The following is a 10,924-nucleotide window of genomic DNA, read 5'->3' as shown; positions in this document are numbered from 1 at the left end:
GGGTGGGATATTGGTAGAGGGCTACATTCCGTCACCTTAAAGCCATGCGACAGCCAGCAACTCAGCTGCTCCCCTTGGGACCAGGCTATTGGGGCCGAAGCCTGGCGCCGTGAGATGGAGATGTACAGTGGCCCAAGTGACCTTGCCGAAATGACTCTCCATTTACCTTATCAGTTGCATTGGTTTATCAGCCGTTGTAGTTTGTTTTTGCAGAATAAAGGGGGGAAATATCTGGGTTCGACACGTGTGGCACGACGGCACTGACAAAGCAGTTGGCTCCAGTCAAACCTGACGGGAAGTCAGGATTACTAACATATAACATATAACTTTATTTTCTTAGAATGGGTGCCTTTGGTAAGTATTTTTTTAATTATAAATGAGATATGCTAGATAGAAGACTGACAACCTTGTCAACAGCTCCTCTGCAGCCCCGAAGTAGGCTGAACTAGCCCTCAGTTTCCCTCTGTTTATTTGTAATTATTATCAAGGGAGGGAAAACTCACCTTCCACTTTTCTCCAATGTCCAAGAATCTAAACAAAATCAACACGTTTTTTTATTTAATGAGAATGTCCAAAAGGACATATGACAGAGTGTGATCAACTTAATCAATAGCCGTTTCAATCAACGGGACAAATCTCAAAGCAAACCCAAAATGATACATGTACTGTATGTGCGCCGTCCTTCGAAATGAAACACAAAGCAAACAACCTGTCTCATTTAGCTAATTGGCACTCTAGTTGTGGGTCTCACTCTCTTTGAGCGAGAGTGTGTGTGTGTGTGTGTGTGTGTGAGCAGATGGGCCTCTCAAAACTGCTCGGTGCAGCCCCATACACATCGGGTCATGCTGGAGAATGGTGTGGGACTATGTGTGTCAGTGGATCATGTGACTCCTCCCACAACTGGTCTTCTCTCTGTCTGTGTTTGACATCTGAACGCAACAAATGTAGTGCAATCAGAGAATGGAGTCAATCATGAAGATGTGTGTGACTACAGATATGTCATTTGATGATCAGGCAGTTGGTCTAACGAACACAAGTTTACGACATTAAATGAATAAATATCAGATATACACTACCGTTCAAATGTTTGAGGTCACTTAAAAATGTCCTTGTTTTTGAAAGAAAAGCAAAAAGAATTGTCCATTAAAATAACATCAAATTGATTAGATATCAGTGTAGACATTGTTAATGTTGTAAATGACTATTGTAGCTGGTAACGGCTGACTTTTTAAATGGAATATCTACATAGGCGTACAGAGGCCCATTATCAGCAAACGATCACTCCTGTGTTCCAATGACGTTGTGTTAGCTAGTCCAATTTTATAATTTTAAAAGGATCATTAGAAAACCGTTTTGCAATTATGTTAGCACAGCTGAAATCTGTTGTTCTGATTAAAGAAGCAATACAACTAGCCTTCTTTAGACTAGTTGAGTATCTGGAGCATCAGCATTTGTGGGTTCGATTACAGGCTCAAAATGGCCAGAAACAAAGAACTATCTTCTGAAACTCATCAGTCTATTCTTGTTCTGGGAAATGAAATCTACTCCATGTGAGAAATTGCCAAGAAACTGAAGATCTCGTACAACGCTGTGTACTTCTCCCTTCACAGAACAGCGCAAACTGGCCCTAACCAGAATTGAACGAGGAGTGGGAGGCCCCGGTGCACAACTGAGCAAGAGGACAAGTGCATTAGAGTGTCAGTTTGAGAAACAGATTCCTCACAAGTCCTCAACTGGCAGCTTCATTAAATAGTACCTGCAAAACACCAACATCAACTGTGAAGAGGCGACTCCAGGATGCTTTTGCAGAGTTGCAAAAAGAAAAAGCCATATCTCAGACTGGCCAATAAAAAGAAAAGATTAAGACGGTCAAAAGAACATAGACCCTGGACAGAGGAAGATTGGGAAAAAAGTGTTATGGACAGACGAATCTAAGTTTGAGGTGTTCGGATCACAAAGAGGAACATTCGTGAGATGCAGAAAAAATGAAAAGATCCTGGAGGAGTACTTGACGCCATCTGTTAAGCATGGTGGAGGCAATGTGATGGTCTGGGGGTGCTTTGGTGGTGGTAAAATTGGAGATTTGTACAGGGTAAAGGGGATCTTGAAGAAGGAGGCTATCACTCCATTTTGCAACGCCGTGCCCTACCCTGTGGACAACGCTTAATTGGAGCCAATTTCCTCCTACAGCAGGACAATGACCCAATGCACAGCTCCAAACTATGCAAGAACTATTTAGGGAAGAAGCAGTCAGCAAATGCATGCAACAAATGTGTGGAGTCACAAGCTTGACGTAGTCATTGAGTGCTATGTATATGGGACCAAATACTTTTTTACTACTTTAACACACATATAAGTGAATTTGTCCAAATACTTTTGGTCCCCTACAAATGGTGGGACTATGTGCAAACCATGCTGTAATTTCTAAACGGTTCACCCAATATGGATGAAAATACCCTCAAATTAGATCTGACAGTCTGCACTTTAACCTCATAGTCGCATTGTAGCATTTCCAAATCCAAAGAGCTGGAGTACAGAGCCTAAACAACAACAAAAATGTGTTGGAGCTCACTGTATGTACAGTATATTGGAGTCATATTCTATTTGATATTCTTATTCATATTCCAAAACAGGTTAGCCCTGCCTAGCATAAGCTACATCAGTTAACATCATTTGAATGAACATTCTACATCGCCATGGGAATTATTGCATCACAATAATCAAATCAAATTGTATTAGTCACATGCGCTGAATACAACAGGTGTTACAGTGAAAGGCTTACTTACGAGCCCCTAACCAACCATGCAGTTTAAAAAAAATATGAATAAGAAAAATAACAATATCGAGACTATATACAGGGGGGTACCAGTACAGTCAATGTGCGGGGGCACCGGTTAGTTGAGACAATATGTACATGTAGGTAGAGTTATTAAAGTGACTATGCATAGATGATAACAACAGTCTGGGTAGCCATTTGATTAGGTGTTCAGGAGACTTATGGCTTGGGGGTAGAAGCTGTTTAGAAGCTTCTTGGACCTAGACTTGGCGCTCCGCTTGCCGTGCGGTAGCAGAGAGAACAGTCTATGACTAGGGTGGCCGGAGTCTTTGACCATTTTTAGGGCCTTCCTCTGACACCGCCTGGTATAGAGTTCCTGGATGGCAGGAAGCTTGGACGTTCCCACTGCCCTCTGTAGTGCCTTGCTGTCGGAGGCCAAGCAGTTGCCATACCAGGTGGTGAAGCAACTAGTCAGGATGCTCTTGATGGTGCAGCTGTTGAACCCTTTGAGGATCTGAGGATCCATGCCAAATCTTTTTAGTCTCCTGAGGGGGAATAGTTTTTGTCGTGCCCTCTTCACGACTATCTTGGTGTGCTTGGACCATGTTAGTTTGTTGGTGATGTGGACACCAAGGAACTTGAAGCTCTCAACCTGCTCCACTGCAGCCCCGTCGATGAGAATTGGGGCGTGCTCTGTCCTCTTTTTCCTGTAGTCCACAATCATCTCCTTTATCTTGATCACGTTGAGGGAGAGGTTGTTGTCCTGACATCACATGGCCAGGTCTCTGACCTCCTCCCTATAGGCTGTCTCATCGTTGTCGGTGATCAGGCCTACCACTGTTGTGTCATTGGCAAACTTAATGATGGTGTTGGAGTCAAGCCTGGCCATGCAGTCATGAGGTAACAGGGAGTACAGGAGGACACTGAGCACAAACCCCCGAGGGGCCCCCGTGTTGAGGATCTGCGTGACGGATGTGTTGCTATCTACCCTTTAAAAAAAAAAGTTTTACCTTTATTTAACCAGGCAAGTCAGTTAAGAACAAATTCTTACTTTCAATGACGGCCTAGGAACAGTGGGTTAACTACCTTGTTCAGGGGCAGAATGACAGATTTGTACCTTGTTAGCTCGGGGATTTGAACTTGCAACCTTCCGGTTACTAGTCCAACGCTCTAACCACTAGGCTACGCTGCCGCCCCACGCGCCCCACCAGATGGGGGTGGCCCGTCAGGAAGTCCGGGATGCAGTTGCAGAGGAAGGTGTTTTGTCCCAGGGTCCTTAGCTTATTGATGAGCTTTGAGGGCACTATGGTGTTGAACGCTGAGCTGTACTCAATGAATAGCCTTCTCACATAGGTATTCCTTTTGTCCAGGTGGGAAAGGGCAGTGTGGAGTGCAATAGAGTATGCATCATCTGTGGATCTGTTGGGGCGGTATGCAAATTGGAGTGGGTCTACGGTTTCTGGGATAATGGTGTTGATGTGAGCCATGACCAGCCTTTCGAAGCATTTCATAGCAACAGGCGTGAGTGCTACGAGTCGGTAGTCTTTAGGCAGGTTACCTTAATGGTCTTGCGCACAGGCACTATGGTGGTCTGCTTAAAACATGTTGGAATTACAGCCTCGGACAGGGAGAGGTTGAAATGTCAGTGAAGACACTTACCAGTTGGTCAGTGCATGCTCACAGTACACGTCCTGGTAATCCTTCTGGCCCAGTGGCCTTACTCACATCGGCTGTGGAGAGCGTGATCACACAGCCTTACAGACAGCTGGTGCTTTCATGCATGTTTCAGTGTTATTTGCCTCGAAGAGAGCATATATGTAGTTTAACTCGTCTGGTAGGCTCGTGTCACTGGGCAGCTCTCGGCTGTGCTTTCCTTTGTATTTGTGAGTGTACCCATGAGGTTACCAGTAGTTCCTAACGGCATCCTACAGACACCTGTGTCCTGCTTGCCAGTTGGACCCATTTGATCCAGCAGCAAGAGATGGGTTCCGATTATTGAGAATTCCTATCCTAATATGGTGATTGAGCAATTAGCCCTCAACCACTGACATGCAGTGCCTTAGACTGCTGCGCCACTCGGGAGCCCCACCCAAGTGGCTCCCGAACTTAATCATGCAGCTGACGTGACATTTTAGTTCTGGGTTAACCAAGAGGATCATTATAAGATAAGACATTATAATACATTATACAGGGGTCATACATGCTCATAACAGGTCTAACAATGCATAATACCTGCATCATAATGCATTATTCATTCAGGCTTTAAGTAAAGGGTTACCCAATGGTTCAATGAAAAAGAACAGTCTACTTTCCTTAGAATTTTTACTATGAGATGTTCTGATGGAAAATCACATAAGCCTAGCTGATCTTAAATCGTGTGATTCTAAGTATTTGCTGTTGATGTGAATTATTGCCTAAACCACAATACCCCCCCAAAATCCTGATTGAAAACCTATATATTGCTGGGGCCATATTCATAAACCATTGCAGAATAGGACTGCTGATCTAGAATCAGTTTAGCCTTTTAGATCATAAAGAATGAGACTTCATGGACAAGAGGGACCTGATCCTATTCAGCACTTCTACTATGAAGAACTTTATAAATACAGGCCCTGATATAATGAGGTGTACTCTAATTTTGGCACTCCTTTGAGTTCACAGAGTTCTCCATATTGTGTGACGTAGCCTATAGGAGACTGGGGCACCCCCAGCTGTGTCTCTCATTGTGATGAATTTGTGCTGCTTTCCCCTAAAAACCGCCCAGGTCACGTAACTCTTTGTTCCATCTCTACGTTGGCCTCGCAGGAGAGGAGCGGTGGCTGAGCCCGGCGGCCAAAGGGGAACAGCTGTTGAATGAGGACCAGTGGTCTGCTTCCCATAGAGATGCTGCACCTTGCAAGTCACTGTACCAAGATGGACGAGAACAATCCCCATTTTCTGAGCAGACATGTTTCCTACTCAGCGGATGACCACTTACTTCATAAAGGACTTTTCTCCCCCAATTGGTCTTCCCCAAATCTTCTCTCTGGGTGGGTGGCTACTTCACCCTCTCTGGCTTTGACAAATGAGAAAGACCAGTGTCAAATCAGGAGGTCCATCCTTCCAGTATCATGAAAATCTGCATGACACTACAGAAGTCTTTCCGTCAAAGCCTAGTGTCACATTTGACATAGAAAGACCCAGGGGAACTTGTTGGACATCCTGAGATTTCAGTTTGCAGATGTCTGCAATCTTTTTTGTAAAATTAGCATAGGGATTACATATTGGGCCACATTTGCTGTGTTTAATTATAAACTGGGTGATTCAAGCCCTGAATGCTAATTGGCTGACAGCTGTGGTATATCAGACTGTATACCATGGGTATAACAAAACATTTATTTTTACTGCTCTAATTACATTGGGTAACCCGTTTATAATACCAATAAGGCACCTCTGGGGTTTGTGATATATGGCCAATATACCATGGCTAAGGGCTGTCATGGAACTCCACGTTGCGCATAAGGTTTTAGGTCTGGCCACAGCACTGTTTCAGCAACATTGAAGGTTTTAAATGACATCCACTGTGCTGTTGATAAGAAGTTACATTGTGTGTCTGTCTTTATTGATTTGTCGAAGGCTTTTCACACTGTGGACCATGCTGTGTTAGTGCAAAGGTTAAAATGTTGTGCGATTACTGGTCATGCTCTAGATTGGTTTATAAATTACCTATCAAATCGCAAATAATGTGTAATGGCGGATGGTTGTAAATCTGAGTCCATAGAGGTGTGCTCAGGTGTTCCGCAAGGTTCTAATTTGGGTCCACTGTTGTTCTTTCATTGGGGATCTTATTGAAACAGCGGATGTTCATTTTTATGCAGATGATACTGTTCTTTATTCAAGTCGTAGTAGTTTATCTTTAGCTTTTGAAAATGCCCAAAGAGCATTTAACATCATACAACAGAATCTGTATGATTTAAAGCTGGTTCCTAATTCGGGTAAAACTAAATGCATGGTATTTTCAAATGCCAGGCATGTTACTAATAATGTCATTGCTGAATTGGCTGGACACACTATAGAGCAAGTTAAAGTGTACAAATATTTGGGTGTGTGGGTTGATGACAAGCTGAGCTTCACTGTGCATGTAGAGAACTTGATAAGGAAGCTCAAGCTGAGAATAGGTTTTTATTACCGGCATAAGGCTTGTTTTTCCTTTGATGCCAGGAAGGAGCTGGTACGATGTACATTACTGTCGGTATTAGATTTTAGTGATGTTATATATATGCAGGTCTCAACCACTACCCTGAGAGCACTTGATTCAGTGTATCATGCAGCCCTCAGGTTCATTACAAATCAAAAACGTCTAACACATTATTGTGATCTCTACAGCGCTGTTGGCTGGTCGTCATTGACCTTGCGTAGGCTTAAACACTGGTATACACTGATTTATAAGGCCATATTGGGTAAAAATGCAATTTTATCTCTGTTCTTTTTTAGCCAGGTCAATAAATAAATATCAATTAAGGTCCCATTCTCATTTGCTTCTAACAGCACCAAAAATTTGAACAGATCATGGTAGAATTAGTTTTTGTTACTTAGCTCCGGGGTCCTGGAATTCTCTCCTGAACATTTGAAAATTTGATGATCTAGTTTCGTCGGTGGAGTTTAAACACTTGATCGATGTATATATCATAGAAGAGTGCAATTATCTTTAGGACAGCTGTTTTTAGTCAAGACTTTCGTGTTTTTAACGTAAAATGTTTTTGTTGCACTGTATGTGTGTTAATAGTTTTGTTTAATGTTGTGTTAGTGTAAGTTGTTTTGTCTGAAACGTTGTTCCCCCTGCTGCTATTGGACCAGGTCTCTCTTGGAAAAGAGATGTTATCTCAATGAGAAAAACCTGTTTAATAAAGGAGAGAGAGAGAAAAAGGAACAACCCTTTGTAGTGGTGTATTGGCCATATACCACACCTCCTCGGGCCTTATGGCTCAATTATAAATGGTTACAAAAACCCAATGAAGATGTAAGCTAATATAGCATTTTTATATAGTTGTTAAATGTATTTTACAGTGCATTCAGAAAGTATTCAGACCACTTGACTTTTTCAACATTTTATTACATTACAGCCTTATTCAAAAATGTATTAAATTGGGTTTCTCCCTAATTAATCTACACTCAATACTACATGATGGCAAAGCAAAAACAAGTTTATAAAAAAAATGAAATTAAGTATGCAGACCCTTTGCTCAGTACTTTGTTGAAGCACTTTTGACAGCGATTACAGCCTCAAGTCTTCTTGGGTATGACGATACAAGCTTGGCACACCTGTGTTTGGGAAGTTTCTACCATTCTTCTCTGCAGATCCTCTCAAGCTCTGTCAGGTTGGATGGGGAGCATCGCTGCACAGCTATTTTCAGGTCTCTTCAGAGATTTTCGATCGGTTTCAAGTCCGGGCTGTGGCTGGGCCACTCAAGAACATTCAGAGACTTGTTCCGAAGCCACTCCTGCGTTGTCTTGGCTGTGTGCTTCGGGTCGTTGTCCTGTTGGAAGACAGTCTGAGGTCCTGAGTGCTCTGGAGCAGGTTTCAATCTAGGATCTCTCTGTACTTTGCTCCATTCATCTTTCCCTCGATCCTGACTAGTCTCCCGGTCCCTGCCTCTGAAAAACAGCCCCACAGCATGATGCTGCCACCAACATGATCCACTGTGGGAATGGTGCCAGGTTTCCTCCAGACATGATGCTTGGCATTCAGGCCAAAGAGTTCAATCTTGGTTTAATCAGACCAGAGAATCTTGTTTCTCATGGTCTGAGAGTCTTTAGGTACCTTTTGGCGAACTCCAAGCAGGCTGTCATGTGCCTTTTACTGAGTGGCTTCCGTCTGGCCTCTCTACCATAAAGACCTGATTGGTGGAGTGCAGCAGAGATGGATGTCCTTCGGGAGGTTTCTCCCATCTACACAGAGGAACTATGTAGCTCTGTCAAAGTGACCATCGGGTTCTTGGTCACCTCCCTGACCAAGGCACTTCTACCCCAATTGCTCAGTTTGTGAGGGCGGTCAGCTCTAGGAAGAATATTGGTAGTTACAAACTTCTTCCATTTAAGAATGATGGAGGACACCGTGTTCTTGAGGACCTTCCATGCTGCAGAAAATGCTGCATAAATTGTTTTGGTACCCTTCTGCCTCGACACAATCCTGTGCCCTGTCTCATGAGGTCGAAGAACAATTCCTTTGACCTCATGGCTTGGTTTTTCGTTCTGACATGCACTGTCAACTGTGGGATCTTATATAGACAGGTGTGTGCCTTTCCAAATCATGTCCAATCAATTGAATTTACCACAGGTGGACTCCAAGTTGTAAACTCAGCAAAAAAAAAAAAAAGAAACTCTCACTGTCAACTGCGTTTATTTTCAGCAAACTTAACATGTGTAAATATTTGTATGAACATAAGATTCAACAACTGAGACATAAACTGAACAAGTTCCACAGACATGTGACTAACAGAAATGGAATAATGTGTCCCTGAAGAAAAAGGGGGGGGGGGGTCTAAATCAAAAGTAACAGTCAGTATCTGGTGTGGCCACCAGCTGCATTAAGTACTGCAGTGCATCTCCTCCTCATGGACTAGACCAGATTTGCCAGTTCTTGCTGTGAGATGTTACCCCACTCTTGCACCAAGGCACCTGCAAGTTCCCAGACATTTCTGGGGGGGGAATGGCCCTAGCCCTCACCCTCCGATCCAACAGGTCCTAGACGTGCTCAATGGGATTGCGATCCGGGCTCTTTGCTGGCCATGGCAGAACACTGACATTCCTGTCTTGCAGGAAATCATGCACAGAACGAGCAGTATGGCTGGTGGCGTTGTCATGCTGGAGAGTCATGTCAGGATGAGCCTGCAGGAAGGGTACCACATGCGTTGAGATTGCCTGCAATGACAACAAGCTGATGTTGCTGTGACACACCACCTCAGCCATGACGGACCCTCCACCTCGAAATCGATCCTGCTCCAGAGTAGAGGTCGACCGATTAATCGAATGGCCGATTAATTAGGGCCGATTTCACGTTTTCATAACAATCGGAAATCTGTATTTTTGGACACCGATTTGGATGAATTTTTAAATTTTATTGATTTAAAAATATATTTTTTTACACCTTTATTTAATCTTTATTGAACTAGGCAAGTCAGTTAAGAACACATTCTTATTTTCAATGACGGCCTAGGAACGGTGGGTTAACTGCCTTGTTGGCACTTTTTGACAGTCCTGTCTGGTCAAGCGACGGTGGGCTTGTGCCCATAGGCCATCCTGTACCTGTCCCGCAGGTGTGACGTTCAGATGTACAGATCCTGTGCAGGTGTTGTTCACGTGGTCTGCCACTGCGAGGACGATCAGCTGTCTGTCCCGTCTCCCTGTAGCTCTGTCTTCGGCGTCTCACAGTACGGACATAGCAATTTATCGCCCTGGCCACATCTGCAGTCATCATGCCTCCTTGCAGCATGCCTAAGGCACGTTCACACAGATGAGCAGGGACCCTGGGCATCTTTCTTCTGGTGTTTTTCAGTCAGTAGAGGCCTCTTTAGTGTCCTGCTTTCATAACTGTGACCTTAATTGCCTACCGTCTGTAAGCTGTTAGTGTCTTAACGGTTCCACAGGTGCATGTTCATTAGTTTATGGTTCATTGAACAAGCACGGGAAACATTATTTAGACACTTTACAATGAAGTTCTGTGAAGTTATTTGGATTTTTACGATCTATCTTTGAAAGACAGGGTCCTGAAAAAGGGACATTCCTTTTTTTGCTGAGTTTAGAAACATCAAGGATCAACAATTGAAACAGGATGCACCTCCCATGGAAAAGAATACCTTATGTAAATAAGTTTTGTAAATTTGTGAAAATTTCCTAAAACCTGTTTTTGCATTGTCATTATAGGGTAGTGTGTAGATTGATGAGGATTTTAGATTTTTATTTAATCCATTGTGGAATAAGGCTATAACATAAAATGTGGAAAAATGGAAGGGGTCTGAATACTTTCCCGAATGCATTGTATATAATTTGATTGTGAAAAACAGAACCCTCAAGTTTGGTAGTTTACACCTTAATTATCTCTATAAAATGTAACTGCTAATGAAAAAATATTTAGAATATGCAGATGCAAATTTAAGATTAGGGTAAATA

Source organism: Oncorhynchus nerka, linkage group LG2 (genome assembly GCF_034236695.1).
Source record: "Oncorhynchus nerka isolate Pitt River linkage group LG2, Oner_Uvic_2.0, whole genome shotgun sequence".
Lineage (NCBI taxonomy): Eukaryota > Metazoa > Chordata > Actinopteri > Salmoniformes > Salmonidae > Oncorhynchus > Oncorhynchus nerka.
The sequence above is the reverse complement of the archived record's forward strand: the minus strand, read 5'-3'. Positions refer to the sequence as shown.